This window comes from Triticum aestivum, chromosome 2A, assembly GCF_018294505.1.
Source record: "Triticum aestivum cultivar Chinese Spring chromosome 2A, IWGSC CS RefSeq v2.1, whole genome shotgun sequence".
NCBI lineage: Eukaryota > Viridiplantae > Streptophyta > Magnoliopsida > Poales > Poaceae > Triticum > Triticum aestivum.
Window position 1 is genome coordinate 22,081,051 of NC_057797.1, and position 19,971 is coordinate 22,101,021.

Genomic DNA, 19,971 nt, shown 5'->3' on the forward strand with positions numbered 1-19,971 from the left:
GACGTCGGGGATGTTGTGGTGCACACGGCTGAAGCGTTGAGTGTACTTGCGCAGGGATTCTCCTTCCTTCTGGGCCAGAATGTGGAGATCGCTCTCCTGGCCGTGGGGTTTGTGGCCGCCTGTGAAGGCGCCGACAAACTGATGGCAAAGATCTGCCCAAGAAGAAATGGAGCCTTCCGGCAAGTGCATAAGCCATGAACGAACGTTCGGCTTAAGCACGAGCGGGAAGTAATTCGCCAATATCTTTTCGTCGCGCCCCCCGGCAGCTTGCACAACGATAGTGTAGATGCTGAGGAACTCCGAGGGGTGCGTCTTGCCGTCGTACTTCTCCGGTACGTCGGGCCTGAAGTTCTTCGTGTTGGGCCACTGGGCGCGCCGCAGCTCACGGGTGAACGCAGGGCAGCCTGCCGCGTACGGCAAGTCGCCTGGTTCACCGGGCGCGCGCGCATCGACAGCGTCCCCAGCTCTCTGGTCTGATCGTCGCCGAACTTCTCGGCGGCGCTCGATCGTTGTTCGAGCGTCTTCTTGTCGCCAGTCGTCAAGGACCTGGCGCTGGTCCCGACTAAGCCGCGGGTCCGACGACGCCGTGGAGCCGTCGTCGGCGTTGTTCCCCCGGCGGTCTTCTGCTTCTGCGTCGGGGAGTGCACCCCCGGCGGTCTTGTTGCCGTCGGCCTTCGTCTTCTCGACTTGCCGCGGCCGCGAGGTCGTCGGCCGCTGCGGCATATCGTTATTGGCGAAGGCGATCAGGCTCTGGATGGTGGCCCTCCAGCCTTCGGCCTTGTCTGCCGCCGGAGGGAAGTCGAGGAGCAGTTGCGCTCTTGCGAGCGCTTCTGCTGGAGTGGAGGGGAGCGGGGGCGAGCGGCGCGAGGAGCGGGATATGCTCAGACTCCTAACAGCGTTAGAAGGAGCAGGGTCCCCCCTGGCGTCTTCGCTTTGCTTGTGCCCGGACGGTGGTCTGGGGCGTCCCGCGAACCTCCGGATTGCCCTTGGCCCAGCAAGCGGATGCCACCTCCTGTGACATGGCGCTGCTGGGTTGTCGTTTGCTGGGACGGACGCGGCTCGTCCACGGAGACCGAGGCTCGATCGTCCGTCCTGTCCTTGGATTTGGTGGCGCCACGAGCGTCCTCGCCAGCGACCACCCTTCCGACGGCGTCTCCCCCGCCCACCGTTGGCTCTGGCAGCGGCGGATGAGACGCAGACGGGCCTCCGACCTCCGAAGCCTTCTTCTTCGGGGCCATGGTGCTGTTGTTGATGAAGCCGACGAATTCGGAGAGGTTGATGAAGAATGCGACTGCGCGAACGCCGGATCAGGTTCGCACAACCTCGACGCACCCCCTACCTGGCGCGCCAAAGATGTCGTTGGGGGACTGGCCTTCACGAACACCTATGGGGCCGGAGCCCCTTTTCGGTTCGGCGGGGAGCGGGGACTGCACGAAGAGCAGATCGAGGCGAGGCACACACGCAAACACGCAGAGATTTTACCCAGCTTCGGGCCGCACGGATGCGTAAAACCCTACTGCTGCTTGTCTGGATTGAGTTGGAGTGCTTGGGAGCTTGAAAAACTAGCTACCCCCGAGCGTATCAGCCTTCGAACCCCCTCTACGTTGTGCTCGGGCCTCCTTTTATAGTGCAAGGGGTCACCGACAGGTGTCAACGTAGGAGAAAGGGTAAAAATGTAAAAGGGGTGGTAGTTGTAACAGTGCGGGAATAGTGGAGCTACAGTGTGCGAACAGTGGTCGCTACCTACTTTGACAGTGGGGGACAAGAGCATTTAATGCCCGTCGCCGTCGACCCCAAAAGCGCCTGCCCTTGCGTCTCCGTTTGCCACGGCGATGGCTTCACCACCGTGGAGTGCTAACGTGTCCCCCAGGCTGCACAGCCACCCGCCACGCGTCCCAGGAACGGCCCCCAGCGCGACGCGTGGTTCGATGAGCTGGAGCGCGGGCACACAGCACAGCTCTCCCCGGCAAGTGCCTTGCCGGGGTCTTGACCTTGCCGGGCCCGGGAACTTGCCGGGCTCTGAAGCTTGTCGTTCCCCGGGCCCTGCCGGGGCGCGTATAGCGCCGAGGCGTGTCTCCTGCGATGTGATCTTCTAGTCTTCCTGGTAAGGCCCTCTTGCCGGGGTCTCGTGTTCTTGAAATAATATTGAGCCTGGAACGGCCTTCCCGGCAAGCTCCTCTTGCCGGGGTCTCGATGCTTTGGCTCGGCCGTCCCGGCAAGCTCCTCTTGCCGGGGCCTTGCCTCCTTGGCCCGGCAAGCTCCTCTTGCCGGGGCCTTGTCTTGAATGCTTGGTCCTTGCTCGGTCCCAAGGGGAGCCGTGGAGACCCTTGGCGCTCCCCTGGCAAGCCTTGTCGCACGGTGCTACAACTGCCCGTGCACAAGTCCGGGGTACTAAGGTACCCCTACTTTAGTACACCGACACAAGTCTTCATATTCATCAGTCTCACGCGATGAAGACTATGAATTGGCCACCAAAGAAGGAACCTGGACCTTCTTGAATTTCTTCAGAGGAGGTGCAGAGCAGGCAAATTCTTCTTTGAGACCCATTTTCTCCATATCTTCAGCACTATAAACGTGGGACAGAACAGCCCAGGTGCGGTTGAGGGTTTCATGAAGGTATTAATGGTTTTTCTTCACTGCATTATGGGTGGAAGTTATGTTGTGAAGAATTGAACCAAACGGACGCTTGACCCATTTGTGATTGCGATCAACCTTTTGATGAAGACTGAGGAGTAACTCACGATCAGTCATCACCCTGGGTGCTGTGGCTTGAGGATTTTGCTTGGCAGTGTTAGCAGCAGAGTCATGTGTGGCAGAGTTATCATTGGTGGAATAAGAAGCAGCTTTGCGAAATTGACCATCCAATGGACGAATGCCTTCATCTATCACAGCAGTGGCCTTGCCCTTTTCTTCAGCTGAGGAAAATGTCCGTTTGAGGACTTCAATAGGAGGCAAGTAGCTGCAGTGGTTGAGAGTTTCAGCTTTGTAGTTGAGTGAAGACCTTGTCCTGATGAATCTCATAATCCAAGATGCATAAGGCTTCAGCTCAAATGGTGACATAGCAACGTTGGCAAGAGTCCTCATGAAGAAACCATGGAAGTTTATGGGAACGCCATGAATGATGTTGAAAAGCATATTCTTCATGATGCCAACAATTTCTTCATCTGAAGAATCGTGTCCATTGATTGGACTCATAGTCTTCGTGAGAATGCGATAGATAGTCCTTGGCACATATAGCAATTCCTTGACGAGGAATTTGGTCCTGGGTGCTTGCCCTGGCTTCAGCGGCTTCATGAGCACTTCCATATAGTGATTTGACAGTTCAGGTTCATCATACACGCAACGCGCATCTTCAGTGGGTGGACTAAGAGAAAGGTAGCGAAGCAATTCAGTTGCTGGGGCCTTGTAATGTGTGTTCTCTGTCATCCAGTCCAGAACCCATGAATTCACATCGGCAGGGTTGCCCGTGATGTGCAGTGTTGCATAGAACTGAAGAATAAGCTCTTCATTCCAATCGCATATATCTGTGTAGAAGTTGAGCAGCCCAGCGTCGTGAAGAACACTGAGGACTGGCATGAAGCACGACAAAGACTCCATATCCACGTGAGGAATATGTGCATGGTCGAAGACTTTGTCTTTGTTGTACAGCACTGAGGAATAGAAATTTGCTTGGCTGGCTGTCCAGAAGCGTCTCTTCCTTATGCGAGCAGAGTCATATGGATTGTATTCAGTGAAGAACACATGCTCGCCATAGAAATCTTCAGCCTTGAATTTCTGCTTCCTTGAGAATGGATCCTTTGGCCTTGGCAGAGGGGTGTCAGTGAGTTGCATCACAAACTCAGGAATCACAAACTCAGTTTCTTCAGGCTGAGGAATTTCAGGATTTTCCTCAGGTGCAGTCACCTTTTCTGTTTCACCAGCAGTTTCTTCAGCGCTGGTGGCTGGAATTTCTTCATTCACAGAAGCAGTGGGATGAGTGTCTTCAGAGCCCAATTTCACTGTTGTTGAAGGCGAATGAGGAATTTGCTGCAGAGGAGTGAAGAGTGGTGAATTGGGATGCTGACTTTCCCAAAAGTCATCATTCATTACTGGAGTGGTGCTTCCAATGTCCACGTCTTCATCAATTTCTTCAACACCAGCCTCTTCAGCATCAAACTGAGGCATTGGTGATGAAACCATCGGGGTTCAAGGGATGGTATCCACTTCAATTTCTTCATCAATCTGCTCGGAAGAAGCAGCAGACTGAGTTTCTTCATCAGATCCGCTTGGGATCACATATTCTTCATCAAAAGGAACAAGGTCCTTTGATGGCACGGATGAGATAGGAATAGCATCAATGGGATTTGTAACAGAGCTTGTCATTGGCTTCATCTTCTTGGTTTTTCTTCACTGCATTATATGTGGCAGTCATGTTGTGAAGAATTGAACCAAACTGACGCTTGACCCATTTGTGATTGCGATCAACATTTTGATGAAGACTGAGGAGTAACTCACGATCAGTCATCACCCTAGGTGCTGTGGCTTGAGGATTTGGCTTGGCAGTGTTAGCAGCAGAGTCATGTGTGGCAGAGTCATCATTGGTGGAATAAGAAGCAGCCTTGCGAAATTGACCATCCAATGGACGAATGCCTTCATCTATCACAGCAGTGGCCTTGCCCTTTTCTTCAGCTGAGGAAAATGTCCTTTTGAGGACTTCAATTGGGGACAAGTAGCTGCAGTGGTTGAGAGTTTCAGCTTTGTAGTTGAGTGAAGACCTTGTCCTGATGAATCTCATAATCCAAGGTGCATAAGGCTTCAGCTCAAATGGTGACATAGCAATGTTGGCCAGAGTCCTCATGAAGAAATCATGGAAGTTGATGGGAACGCCATGACAGATGTTGAAAAGCATGTTCTTCATGATGCCAACGACTTCTTCATCAGTTGAGTCGTGGCCTTTGATAGGACTCATTGTCTTCCTCAGAATGCGATAGACAGTCCTTGGCACATACAACAATTCCTTGACGAGGAATTTGGTTCGAGGTGCCTGCCCTAGCTTCAAAGGCTTCATCAGCACTTGCATATAGTGATTTCAGAGCTCAGGTTCATTATACACACAACGTGCATCTTCATTGGGCGGACTCAGAGGTAGGGCACGAAGCAATTCAGATGCTGGGGCCTTGTAGTGAGTATTTTTAGTCAGCCAGTCCAAAACCCATGAATTCACATCTTCAGAGTTGCCGGTGATGTGCAGTGTTGCATAAAACTGAAGAATGAGTTCTTCATTCCAATCGCATATGTCAGCGCAGAAATTGAGCAGCCCAGCATCGTGAAGAACACTGAGGACTGGCGTGAAGCACGGCAAATACTCAATATCCACGTGAGGAATATGTGCATGGTCAAAGACTTTGTCCTTGTTGAAAAGCCCTGAGGAATAGAAATTGGCTTGGCTTGCAGTCCAGAAACGCCTCTTCCTTATGCGAGCAAAGTCATATGGATTGTATTCAGTGAAGAACACGTGCTCACCATAGAAGTCTTCAGCCTTGAATTTCTGTTTCCTTGAGAACGGATCCTTTGGCCTTGGCAGAGGAGTGTCAGTGAGTTGCATCACTACCTCAGGAATCACGATCTCAGGTTCATCAGGCTGAGGAATTTCAGGATTTTCCTCAGGTGCAGTCACCTTTTCAGTTTCAGCAGCAGTTTCTTCAGCACTAGTGGCTGGTATTTCTTCATTCACAGATGCAGTGGGATGAGTTTCTTCAGAGCCCAATTTTACTGTTGGTGAAGGAGAGTGAGGAATTTGCTGCAGGGGAGTGAAGAGTGGGGAATTGGGATGCTGACTTTCCTAGAAGTCGTCATTCATCAACGGAGTTGTGCTTCCAATATCCACATCTTCATTGTCAATTTCTTCAACACCAGCCTCTTCAGCATCAAACTGAGGCATTGGTGATGAGACTATTGGGGTTGAAGGGATTGCATCCACTTCAATTTCTTCACCAATCTGCTCTGAGGAAGCAGCAGACTGAGTTTCTTCATCTGATCCACTTGGGATCTCATAATCTTCACCATAAGGAACAATGTCCTTTGATGGCATGGATGAGATAGGAATGGCATTGATGGGATTTGCAAATGAGCTGGTCATCGGCTTCATCTTCTTGGGAGCTGAAGATTCTGAAGCATTTGATGCCTTCCTTTTCTTCACCGCAGCTCGCTCTGCAGCCTTGGTCTTCTTCACATCTGACGCAGATGGAAGAATAGGAGTTGGAGTAGGTGCAGGTGGAGCTGTGGAATCTGGTTGATTTTCCTTAGGCGTAACTGATGCAGTTGCCCTGATTTCTTCAATTTCTTCTGGCGCACCACTAGTGGATGCCCTGGCAATTTCTTCAGCGGCTGGAGTAGTGACATCAGCCCTGGAACTGGCATTTTCATCAGCAGCCTGAAATTCATCAGCGGTGCTGGCATGTTCTTCAGTTTGCTGAACAGATGCTTCAGCGTGAGGAACTTCTTGTTGTATTGAGGCTGCACCCTTGGTGAAGGTATCAGTCAGCTTTACAAATCTGACCTTGGCTCCTTGCCAATCAGCATAATAAGAGTCAAAGTTGTCGTTGAGGGCTTTGATCTCAGCCTGCATCTTGACAAGTTCTTCAGGAGTCATCTTGACAACATTTTTCTTCAGCAACTTTTCTTTGCGGTACTGTGATTTCTTGATCTCTCTGGCCGTATCATATTTCCACTTCTCCTCTTGGATGAAGTGAGTCAGCATGTGACTTTGACCAGGTGTCAGCTAGAAGTCGGGCATAGGTGTTTTGGGATCCTTATGCCAGAGATCAATATAATCAAGGATCGCCCTTGGATCCAATAGCAGGGGCACAGGTGTGCCTTTGGCTTTAGCAGCCCTTTCTTGGCGGTCCCTGATGATTTCAGCAAGTTCTTCTTCATCATCTTCATCATCATCAGATGGAACAGTGAAGACTACTTGCTTCTTCTGAGGACTTGGGCGAGTGCCGCGTCCAGCAGTAGCCTTTTTCTTCAGCAGAGAGGGTCCAGCTGAGGAATTTGGTGCAGCGCTGAGGAACTGGCTGAGACACCAGAGGCGAGATGCCTGTAGTCCTTTGGCATGAGGCCAGATGCACAGGTGCTGAGGACTTTGTCGGGACAGCTGAGGACTGTGGAGGAGGTGCTAAGGACTTTGGTGGAGCAGGAGAAGCATGAGGAATTTGCTTTGAAGATTTTGAAGTTTCTGGCCGTGAGGGCGCAGCTGAGGAACTTGGCCGTGAGGGTATTGATGTGGAAGCACTTGGCTTTCGAGCGGGCTTCTTGATCATTGCTTTCCTCGGCTTGGCAGAGGCCTCAGTGGCAGCAGCAGCAGCAGCAGAGTCTTCATTGAATTTCCTCACTGCTTCTCTGGCTTGCCTTTCCAGTTTAGCTTGGCGCTTGGCCCATTCCTTAGGAAAATCCTCACCGCGTTTGATGCTGGTGGGATCAGCCTCTTGGCCAGGTGCCAATGGGGCTCTTGGGCATGGAGGGTTTAGTGCGAATTTCTTCATATACTTAGGAGTGACGTATCTGTACTCCCTCCATTCACGTGCCCATCTCCGTTCAATCTTCTGTATGCGCACCTTGCGCTGATTTTTATCTTCCTCAGGAGGTGTGCAGTACCCAGCATAAATGTCCTCAGGGATTTCAAAGGCAGTCATGACCTCAGGCTTCTTTCCCCCTTTCTGTGGCCTTTTACCTTCAGCCATTTTCTTCAGATGAGGAATTTGAACAATGGAATTCTCTGAAGAAGTATGCAACTTTTCTTCGAGGAACGCTGCAAATGAGTTAAGTTGATGAGAACCTAATGATTCAGCAGCGGACATGTGTACCTGTGAATAGAGTATAGTTGCGAGGATTTGGAGAGGTCATATGCGTTCTCAGAGGGGTTTTCATAAAGAACAAGTTTGTGGAATTTGACCAGATTCGTCTTGAGGAATTTCACTAAGCGCTATATATCTTAGGTTCCAGAGTTGTATAGATCGAGGATCCACACAATTGAGGAATCTTGAAGAAAATGAGGCTAAGGGAAATGAATCAAGAACACATAACATGTGAGGTGTTTTGTGTGTGCGGATTTGAAGAATAAAACACCTTTGAAGATTTTGTAGAAAAGTTTCAAATCAAAGAGGGCAGTAAAAATAGCTTTTAATTACCCTGAACGAAGAACACAACGAACTGTGAGATGAAACAGGGAAGTTCGTCGATGCAGATCTTCCACGCCCTAACTTGGCAGATGAAGACGTCTACGGCGGCGGTGAAGGTGAAGATTTCCGCAGTCGGCGCGAGTACAACGGCGACGAGGTCGAGGCAGTGAAGCTCTTCCTCACCGGTGACGATGGAGTAGCGGCGGCGCTAGGGTTTGGAAGCTCGAGCGGGAGAGTGATATCGAGCGGGGTAAAAGAAGTGAGGATGGCGACAGGGTTATTTATAGCCACGGTGAAAAACAGTTCGCCCGAAGATTTAGGACGAACGTGCCCCTGGCCGTTCTCCTTCTCTTGACATGTGTCACCCACGTACTGTGTAGTGGAGATCGTGTAAGATCGTGGGTGAGTAAAATAATGCATCATGGGATGCGGAATGGTTTGAGCGGCAAAATCGAAAGTTTGGATAAGATCAGTTTTAACGTTCCGTTCGCAATTTCTTCAGCTGACAAGGACACAGTGAAGAATTTGAACGAGTTTCAAATAGAACGCATATGAAGAATTTGTGAATAGATTGTATTGAGTAAAGCATAGAGGGGAAGGGTCCGATCACATTCACTTAAAAAAATCCAACTTGAAGAATTAGCTATAAGTGAATGCTGTAGAGGACATAAACTCATATATATATATATATATATATATATATATATATATATATACAGCCAATGAGGAAAAACGACGGCACAAGTGAAGATTTTGCGAGGTTGAAGAATTTGAAAAACTGAGGAATTTCAAAAATGAGGAAAACTCAAATTGAAGATTTTCAACTTTTGTGGTGGTGTGACCCACCGTATAAGAATAATGATTTCAGACACCGCGTACGATTTGTCGTAGGGTTCTGAGAATCAAATTCTTTGTTAATTTCTTCACACTTAGAGTGTTATTCTTCATTGACTGAAGAAAAACGTTTCTTCATGTGTTGCACATCTAAGTCATGAATTTTGCATAAGTGTTAGGATGAGTGCTTTTTCAAAGTACATTCGAAGATTCTAAGATATTTAGCTCACACCGCAACTTGCTAAATCTCTTCTCATCCAAGGGCTTAGTGAAGATATCGGCTAGCTGTTCTTCAGTCTTCACATGCTCAATAGAAATGTCGCCCTTCAACACATGATCACGAAGAAAATGATGACGAATCTGAATGTGCTTTGTCTTCGAGTGCTGAACTGGGTTGCGAGCAATCTTGATGGCACTCTCATTGTCACAGAGGAGAGGCACATTCTTCACGTTGATGCCATAGTTCTTGAGTGTTTGCTTCATCCATAGCAGTTGAGCACAGCAAGAACCAGCATCAATGTACTCAGCTTCAGCAGTAGATAGTGATACGCAGTTCTGTTTCTTCGAGGAATAACAGACCAAGGATCGTCCGAGGAAATGACAAATACCAGATGTTGACTTGCGATCCACATGGTCACCATCATATATAGTTAGAATCAGAATATCCAATGAGATCAAAATCCGAGCCCTTGGGGTACCATAATCCTAGTGTTGGTGTGTGAGCTAGATATCGAAGAATATGCTTCACAGCCTTATGGTGTGATTCCTTCGGTGCAGCTTGAAATCGTGCACACATGCAAACACTAAGCATTATATCTGGCCTAGATGCACATAGGTACAATAAAGAACCAATGATGGAACGGTATACCTTATGATCGAAGTCAGTACCATTTTCATCAGTGTATAGATGACCATTTGTGGGCATAGGAATTTTGATGCCTTTGCAGTCTTGCATGCCGAATTTCTTCAGGACATCCTTGAGGTATTTCTCCTGAGATATGAATATGCCATTGCGCTGTTGACGAATTTGAAGACCTAAGAAGAATTTCAACTCTCCCATCATAGACATTTGATATTCTTCACTCACCATATAGGAAAATTCATCACTATAACGTTGGTCAGTACAGCCAAAGATGATATCATCAACATATATTTGGCACACAAATAGTTCACCATAATATGATTTAGTAAAAAGAGTGGGATCGAGTGAACCGGGTGTGAAGCCTTTCTTCATGAAGAGTTCCTTCAATGTATCGTACCACGCCCGTGGGGCCTGCTTGAGGCCATAGAAGGCCTTGTTAAGTCTAAAGACTTTGTCAGGATGTTTTGGATCTTCAAAACCTGGGGGTTGAGCAACATATACTTCTTCCTCAATCTTACCATTGAGGAATGCACTTTTCACATCCATTTGGTATAAGATGATATCATGATGGTTAGCATAAGCAAGTAATATGCGAATAGCCTCAAGTCTAGCAACAGGTGCAAAAGTTTCATCGAAATCAATTCCTTCAACCTGTGTGTAGCCTTGAGCTACTAGTCGTGCCTTATTCCTCACCACAACACCATTTTCATCTTGCTTGTTGCGGTAGATCCACTTTGTGCCAATGATGTTATGCTTCAGAGGATTGGGACGATTGACTAGTTCCCAAACATTGTTGAGCTTGAACAGATGTAATTCTTCTTGCATGGCCTGAATCCACTCAGGCTCTAGAAATGCTTCATCTACCTTTGTTGGCTCTATGATAGAGACAAAAGCAAAGTGCCCACAAAAGTTAGATAGATGTGAAGCTTTTTAGCGGGTGAGAGGACCTGGTGCTCTAATGTCATCGACGATCTTCTCCACTTGCACTTCTTTTGCAACGCGAGGGTGAGTTGGTTGTCGTTGAGGAATTTGATCAGCATTTTCTTCAGCATCAATTTCCTCAGCATTTTCTTTAGGTGCATTAGCTCGACGTTCTTCACGTTCTGGAATGAATTCTTCAGCAGATTCTTCAGTATGAATGACATCTTCAGTAGCCTTGTGCTTGATAGAATCCTCAGGTGCTGGTTCATCTAACACAGAAGGTAGGTGCTCTCTTTGCGAGCCATTAGTTTCATCGAACCGCACATCTACAGTTTCAACAATCTTGTGAAGAACATTGTTGAAGACTCTGTAGGTGTGCGAGTCCTTTCCGCAACCAAGCATAAAACCTTCATGTGCTTTCGGTGCAAATTTAGAGTTGTGATGAGGATCTCTAATCCAGCATTTAGCACCGAAGACTTTGAAATAACTCACATTGGGTCTCTTGCCAGTGAGGAGTTCATAGGCAGTCTTCTTGAAGAATTTGTGAAGATATACTCTGTTGATGATATGGCACGCAGTATCAATTGCATCAACCCAGAAACGACGAGGGGTTTTGTATTCGTCAAGCATAGTGTGAGCCATCTCAGCAAGAGTCCTGTTCTTGCGCTCCACGACGCCATTCTGTTGAGGAGTATAAGGAGCAGATAACTCATGAGTAATACCAAGTTCATCAAGATAGTCATCGAGACCCGAATTCTTGAACTCAGTCCCATTGTCACTTCTGATGTGCTTGATCTTCCCACCAAAGTTGGTTGAAGCCCTCGAAGAAAAATCGTTTGAAGACTTCCTGCACTTCAGTTTTGTAAGAGACTAGGTGTACCCATGTGTAACGAGAGTAATCATCAACAATAACAGCATATTGAGATGCTTCATTTGAAACAGAGGAATAATGATTAGGATCGAAGAGATCCATGTGAAGCAATTCGAATGGACGAGTAGTGGTCATGATAGTCTTCGCTGGATGCTTGGCCTTGGTCATCTTTCCAGCTTCACAGGCACTGCATAAGTGATTCTTGAGGAATTTGACATTCTCAATGCCAATGACATGCTTCTTCTTCGCAAGTGTGTGCAAATTCCTCATGCCTGCATGACCAAGTCGTCGATGCCATAGCCATCCTTCGGAAGCTTTTGCAAGTAGGCACACGGCAGTTTGTGAATCTGCAGAGAAATCAACAATATACAAGTCTCCTCTCCTAAAGCCTTCGAAGACTTTGGATTTGTCAGCTTCCATAATCACAACACAATGATACTTGCCAAAGACAACAACCATATCAAGATCACAAAGCATTGAGACAGACATAAGATTGTATCCTAAGGACTCAACAAGCATGACTTTGTCCATGTGTCGATCCTTTGTGATAGCAACCTTACCTAGACCCAATACCTGACTTTTGCTTTTATCAGCGAAGATGATATGCTTCATAGGTGACGATGATAAGGGAGCATCCATCAACAGATTCCTGTCACCGGTCATGTGATTTGTACATCCACTATCAAGTACCCATTCAGTGGCTTTGGGTTGATCATCCTTGGCACCCTTTGCCATGAAGCAATAGGTGGGAGCGTAGTCATCACTGCCTTCATCAGCCTTGTTGGAGAGATCACTTTCTTTAGTGTTGAAGATAGACTTGCTGACGAATGCAGTAGCGAGGGCTAGGCTCGCCACACCAGATTCAGAGTCCTTAGAAGCCTCCTCTTCCTCTTGTTCCTCAGATTCAGCTTCAGAGTCCATTTCCTTGCCAATGAATGCCCGAGCCTTCTTGGAGTTGCTCTTCTTGTGAGATGAGGACTTTGAGGATTTTGACGATGAAGATTTTGAAGACTTCTTCTTTTTCTTCGCATCATCAGAACTGTAATCCTTGTATTTCTTCTTCTTTGATTCCTTTTCCCACTGAGGACAATCTTGAATGTAATGTCCTGGTTTCTTGCACTTGTGACAAAGCCTCTTCTTGTAGTCACCGGATGAGGAATCATTGCTCCTTGAGGGTTTTCCAAAACGACCACGTCTTGAGAACTTTTGGAATTTCTTCACAAGCAGTGCTAGATCATGGCTCAGTTATTTAGGATCACCAAGGCTGCTACCAGAATCTTCATCTTTGGATTCTGATACTGCCTTGGCCTTCAGTGCACGTGATCTGCCATAGCTCGAACCGTAGAGATCTCTCTTTTCAGCAAGCTGGAACTCATGAGTGTTAAGCCTCTCGAGGATATCAGCGGGGTCAAGTGACTTGCAATCAGCACGCTCTTGAATCATCAGTGCCAGAGTGACAAATGAGGAATCAAGCGATCTCAGCAATTTCTTCACCACTTCATGGTCGGTGATGTAAGTGGCGCCAAGTGCTTGAAGCTCATTTGAGATGTCAGTGAGGCGATCGAAGGTTTGCTGAACATTTTCATTGTTGAGTCTTTTGAAGCGGTTGAAGAGATTGCGAAGAACATCAACTCGAGAGTCATGCTGAGTTGAAACTCCTTCATTGACCTTGGACAGCCTATCCCAGATAATCTTAGCAGTTTCCAAAGCACTCACTCTACCATACTGTTCTTTACTCAGATGGCCACATATGATATTCTTTGCTTGGGAATCGAGTTGCTTGAATCTCTTCACATCGGTAGCGTTCAGTCAGGGTGAGACGGAGGGAACACCATTTTCCACAACGTACCAGAGATCGTTATCAATTGCCTTAAGATGCATGCGCATCTTGTTCTTCCACTAGGGGTAGTCTGTCCCATCAAAGGTAGGACACCCAGCAGAGACCTTGATCATACCTGCGGTCGACATAACTAAAACTCCAGGCGGTTAAACCAATATCACACAGAACAAGGGAGTACCTTGCTCTGATACCAATTGAAAGTGCGTTATATCGACTAGAGAGGGGGTGAATAGGCGATTTTTATGAAATTCTTCACTGAGGAATTTGCTCGTGAGGAAATTTCTTAGCGAAGAACTACTAGCAGCGGAATAAGAACTCAGAAGTAAACATAGCAGAATACATGCATGGTCATCATGATGAAATGAAGAAAAACACAGAGTACAGAAAGCGTAAACACAGGATAGCACAAGATGAAGACAAACAGACTGAAGAAATTGAACTGAGGAAATTGAGAAAGTCTTCAGTCAAAGTCTTCAAGCACAGATATGAACAGACACACAACACAGTAATGAGGAAATGAAAGTGTTGAGGAAATAGAACCAGTAAGCTTGGTGAAGACAATGATTTGGTAGACCAGTTCCAACTGCTGTCTCAGTTGTACATCTGGTTGGAGTGGCTGAGTATTTAAACTCGAGGACACTTAGTCCTGAACACACAGTCCTCACCGTATTCTCCTTGAGCTAAGGACACACAGTCCTCGCCCAATCACTCGTGGTAAGTCTTTAGGTGACTTCGAAACCTTCACAGACCAGGTCACTAGGCGATCCACAATTCCTCTTGGATGCTCTAGACCATGACGCCTAACCGTCTGGAAGAAACACAGTCTTCAAAGGTAACAAGCGTCGGATCCACGCAGGATCAATCTCTTCAGCGATGCTCAATCACTTTGGGTTTGTAGGTGTTTTGGGTTTGGGTTTGGATTTTCCTCACTTAATGATTTTCGCTCAAAGTCCTCGGAGGATGGGTTGCTCTCAAATGACAAGTGTCAAGTTATCGCGGAGCAGCCAACCAGCTAGTGGTTGTAGGGGGTGGCTATTTATAGCCTAGGGAGCAGCCCGACATGATAAGACATAAATGCCCTTCAATGATATGACCGTTGGATGGATATGATATTTTGGGACAGCTCGCGCGTAGCACAGCAACGGTCGGAAATTTGAGGTACAAATTCCTCAGGGCTATCATGTTCCTCACGGTGTAGGCAATTCGCACTGGCGAATTCCTATCTCCTCAATCAGAGCAAAGTCCTCAGTGACCAGAAGAACTGTGTCTCTATCACTAAAGAAATTGACTGAACTGTATGACATTTCCAATGGCTTCACTCGAAGGGATTGGTAGGTGTAGGATTTGAGTTGTGCATCACATGGAAATTTTCTCCTTAGTATTTCCTCGATCCCCTTTAACAGTACGGTGTTTCATATGACTCAAGAAAGAGAAAATGAAACTATAAAAACAAAAGTCTTCACGCTTCTTGTTCCTCAAATGAATACCAAGTCTTCAAGGTCACACCAATTTCTTCACTTTCAAAGTCTTCAGAAAGTCTTCAAAATATCAAAGTCTTCGCTTGAAGAACTTCATTTTTAGGGGTCGACTTTGTCTGTAAATATCAAACTCCTCATAGACTTATAGACCTATGTACACTCATAAACGCATTAGATACTTAACCTATAAGTCTTCAATACACCAAAATCACTAAGAGGCACTAGATGCACTTACATTGAGAGAAGCCACTAGTGAAATCTATGGCCCCCAGGTCTATTTTCTATCATATTAATCTTATAACACTTAGCTATTTTACTTTGCTTTTATTTTACTTTGCATCTTTATCATAAAAATACCAAAAATATTATCTTATCATATCTATCAGATCTCACTCTCGTAAGTGACTGTGTAGGGATTGACAACCCCTTATCGCGTTGGTTGCGAGGATTTATTTGTGTTGTGTAGGTGCGAGGGACTCGCGCGTAGCCTCCTACTGGATTGATACCTTGGTTCTCTAAAACTGAGGGAAATACTTACGCTACTATGCTGCATCACCCTTTCCTCTTCAAGGGAAAACCAACGCAGTGCTCAAGAGGTAGCACGCATATTATGGTTACATAGAGGAGATATAGGAACTTGAATATGGATGTGGTTTGAAGGTCCCTTTGTTTCAGTGCAAATGGGTCAATATGACACGAGGCGGGGTAACAGAAGACCCATAGTACGGAATGACAATAGTGTATCTCAACAAGCTTGCGTACGCAGACGAACCATTCGTCCTAGCCAATGATGTGGCGCAAACTTTCTACGTGAAGGACATGTCTACCAAGCCGAGAAAAAGGAAAGATGAGGAAGCGAATACATCATACGATGAGCCAAAGCACCACATAGTTCTTTCAGGGAAAAGAAACATCGTGGGAGTGGATGATAAGACAGACATGTCAGAAGATTATGAAAAGTTTCATGAAATTGCTCCATTCACAGTTTGCCCTGAGCATCCAGTTAAATGATGAATATTGTCCATGGTTACTGCGCAAAGGGACACACGCGAAGAAAAAGTTGCACAACCAAAGATCCCACTCTGGGATGTGACCGGCTTCACTGTCATCACTTTCTTCTCTAGTGAGTTTTGGGCTTATATATCTCGAAAGTCCCACTTTGGACAAACCGTAGGGAATCTTTGTAATAGTTAGGGTGCTTATGTGTTTTCGCATTTGAAACGTGTACTTTTGTGCTTCGAACAAATGTCATCAATTTCCAACCCTTTCTAACTTCATTTTCTATTTTTCAGCTCATTTACTAAAAAATTTTAGCTAAAAGACCCTGAAATTGTAAAGCACTACAGAAATAACTCTAAAAAGGTTGAAAGTTGGCATGGTATCATCATTTCACCCACATAGCATGTGCTAAAACGTTGAGAGGGTTACGGCAAAAACTGGATGCACTTCTTGTACAAAATGGACAATCTCTTTCAAAGTATCAGGTTTTCGGACGAAAACTCATCCGTTACAAAGGCATTTCATTTTTTTAAACTTACTTCAACTCTAGACTTTTTCTGCGTTCAGTATGCACCATTCAAAGGCACGTTACCAACTTTCAACCCTTTCTGACTTTATTTGCTATTTTTCATGCATTTACTGATTTTTTTAGCTAAATGACCCTGAAATTGAAAAGCACTACAAATGAACTCTGAAAAGGTTGAAAGTTGGCATGGTATCATCATTTCACCCACATAGCATGTGCAAAAGAGTTGAGAGGGTTAAGGCAAAAACTTGATGCACTTCATGTACAAAATGGACAATCTCTTTCGAAGTATCAGGGTTTCGGACGAAAACACATCTTTTACAAAGGAATTTCATGTTGTAAAAGAACCTAAGTATTACCAAATTGAATATAATGATAAAACACACTGATATTAAACAACGGAAAAAAGAGTTACTGAAAATCTATTTTTAAAGTAAAGTTATTCACATACTAGTGATTCACACAAAATTCAAATAATTCAAATTTAAAAAACACTCGCACTAACAAAAGTTTTTATTTTTTTTACCTAAAGCAAAAAGATTCACAAAGAAACTCTAAACAAAGCAAAAAACAACTCAGAAATAAAAGAAAATAAATAAAGCAGAAAAGAAAAAAAGAAAACAAAATTATAAAAAGCCCGACTATTGGGCTACCACGGCCTACATACGACTAAAAACCCAACCTCTAGTTGGGCCAGGATGCGGGCCCGTACGGCCCAGTAGAACCCACAGGGAAGAAGAGTTGCAATAGGCCCACCAAGGCCTACTTAGAGAGGAGCTCAACACGGTAGCCGCGGCGGGGCTTATAAACCGGTGCGAGCTCCTCTCAACTAGCGAGGTGGGACTAAACTTTGTGTACCATGGGTGGTAGCGCACCACCTTTTGTACCGGCTAGTGGCTCCAACCGGTACTTAAGGGGGGTCTTTAGTACGAGTTGGAGTCACTAACTGGTAATAAAGGCCCGCGCTTCCTGCCGCTTGGCCTGGCCAAAACAGAGCTTTAGTAGCGGTTGGTGGCTCCAACCGGGACTAAAGGTCCCTCCTGTATATACTAGCACTTCGAAATTTTGCAGTTTCATCTCCCTCTTCCTCTCTACTTCGACATCGCTGCCGGCCCCCCGTCGCCGCCCCCGTCCCCATCGTCGGCCCGGCCCGTCCCCGCCGCCGTCGCCGTCTCGCCGCCCCGTCACTACGCCCGTCGCCACCCTGGTAACCCCGCTGTGAGACCCCCTGCGCCATGGCCGCGCCCTCGATCATCTGATCGAGCCCGCCCGCACACACACATACACACAGTACACACACACATACACACACACATATTTTTCTTAATTATTTTCTGTTTTTTAGTTTTTTATACTTTTAGTTATAGAATTGTTATATGAATTAGATATATGTAAATGTTAGATTAATGTCAAAGTTTTAGCTAGATGAATTAGATTAATGGCAAATGTTTGATGATCGAATTAGATATATTAATGTCAAATGTTAGATCAATGTCAAATTTTAGATGAATTACATAGAAATGTTAGATGAATTAGTTTTTTATACTTTTAGTTATAGATGAATTATATATACTGATGTTAATTAGATGAATTAGTTTTTTATACGTTTGTCAAATGTTAGATGAATTAGCTAGATATATTAATGTTAGATGAATTAGCTAGGTAGATATCATATGTCAAATTTTGAATTTTGACATATGCAATATTTGATCATATATCAAAGTTTGATCATATGTAAAAGTTTGAATTTTGACATATGCAACATTTGATCATATGTCAAAGTTTGAATTTTGACATATGCAACAATATTTGATCATATGTCAAAGTTTAACTTTTGAGATAGATTTATCAAGAATGCCCCCATTATGGATGTGCACAAGTTGATCCAATTTTTTTCTGATCCCATTGTCTGTCACATTGTCTGTCAAAGTATTGAATAAATCCATGGCTTCATCATTAGCCGGAAGTAACAGGCGTATGATGGTACGAAGCTCTTCGAAGTTATTTTGGAATGGAGTTCCAGATAGAATAATTCGCCTTTTGGTACGAATTTCGACAAAGGCCTTCCAAATAGCGATATTCGGAAGGCTCTTGCTGAACTTCGTACCAAAAAGCTAATTATCCTATCCGGGACTACGTTCCAAAACAATTTCGGAGAGCTTCGTACCATTATGCAGCAATTACTTCCGGCTAATGATGAAGCCATGGTTTTCTTGAATCCTTTGACACTAGACAACGTGGCATATAGAAGGGTAGATGAGATCAGAAAAAATATGGACCATTTTTTGCACATCCAGAATGGCGCCATTTTGTTAAATCCCTTAAAGGTTAAGAGAATCCGTTATGTTACATTTGCATATAGAATTTGTATATAAGAAATCACTATCCAATCATTTAAAATTGTTACATTTACATATAGAAATTGTTCTCGACGTCAACGATGCCCGGCCCGCATCCTCGCTGTCAACCCATTTGCGACGACATCCTGCTTCAGAGGAGCCATGTCCGGACTGGGCTCCGCTGGGCTCGCACTGGGAGGTGCTACCTTCAGGGGCGCGCCGGTGAGGAACCCGGCCCGGGTCCCATCGTTGACCCGAAGCTCCTTTGGTGGCGTTTGCATGGGCCACTTTCGGTGCGGAGGGAGCCGACCCCATCGGGGGTGGTACGTCGTCGTGTCAGGGAGGAGGACGAGCACGTCCGTCGCTACATGGCTGCGTTGGACGTCAGGTTCTCCAATACCTGGCAGGTTCTTCGGGGATCTCACCCGAGCTATGATCATGTGGTGGTTCCTTCTCTTTGGGTGTCCACCGCCTGTGCCCGCGGGTGAACTAGATTATTCGATAGTATTCAATCTATATTAGCTAGCGAGTGATGTATTCGATAATATTCGAGACGATGTATTAGAGATTATATATATTATTTGGTAATATTCGAGACGATGTATTCGAGCTTATATATATTATTTGATAATATTCGAGACGATGTATTCGAGATTATATATATTATTCCATAATATTCAAGATGATGTATTCGAGATTATATGCGATGATGCATATTATGTACTATGTTTCAGTTTTTCCTTATTGATTGCATGCATGCATTCTAATTTGAATACTAAATTGTTTTATATTTCTTCTGGATTAATTAAATAAAAGCTATGGACAATATCAGCAGAGAAGGAGTCGAGGCCATGTTAAACATCATATGCTCATCCCCTTGCCTAGATGAGTTTGAAGAAGATGACGGCTCGCAATATCTGAATCCTACCGGTGAGGGTATGATATATGATGAAGACGAACGAATAGATGAAGTCTAGAACTATGATTATGATGACGAAGAAAATTTTGATCTTGAAATAACAAAGACCGGCGAGGTATACTTATATAAGCGGACATCTGGTGATCATCACATGTTTGAAATGATTTGTATATATATTAATGAATCGATCTTTCTTCTTTCAGCCCTCCGGGTTGAGCAAATC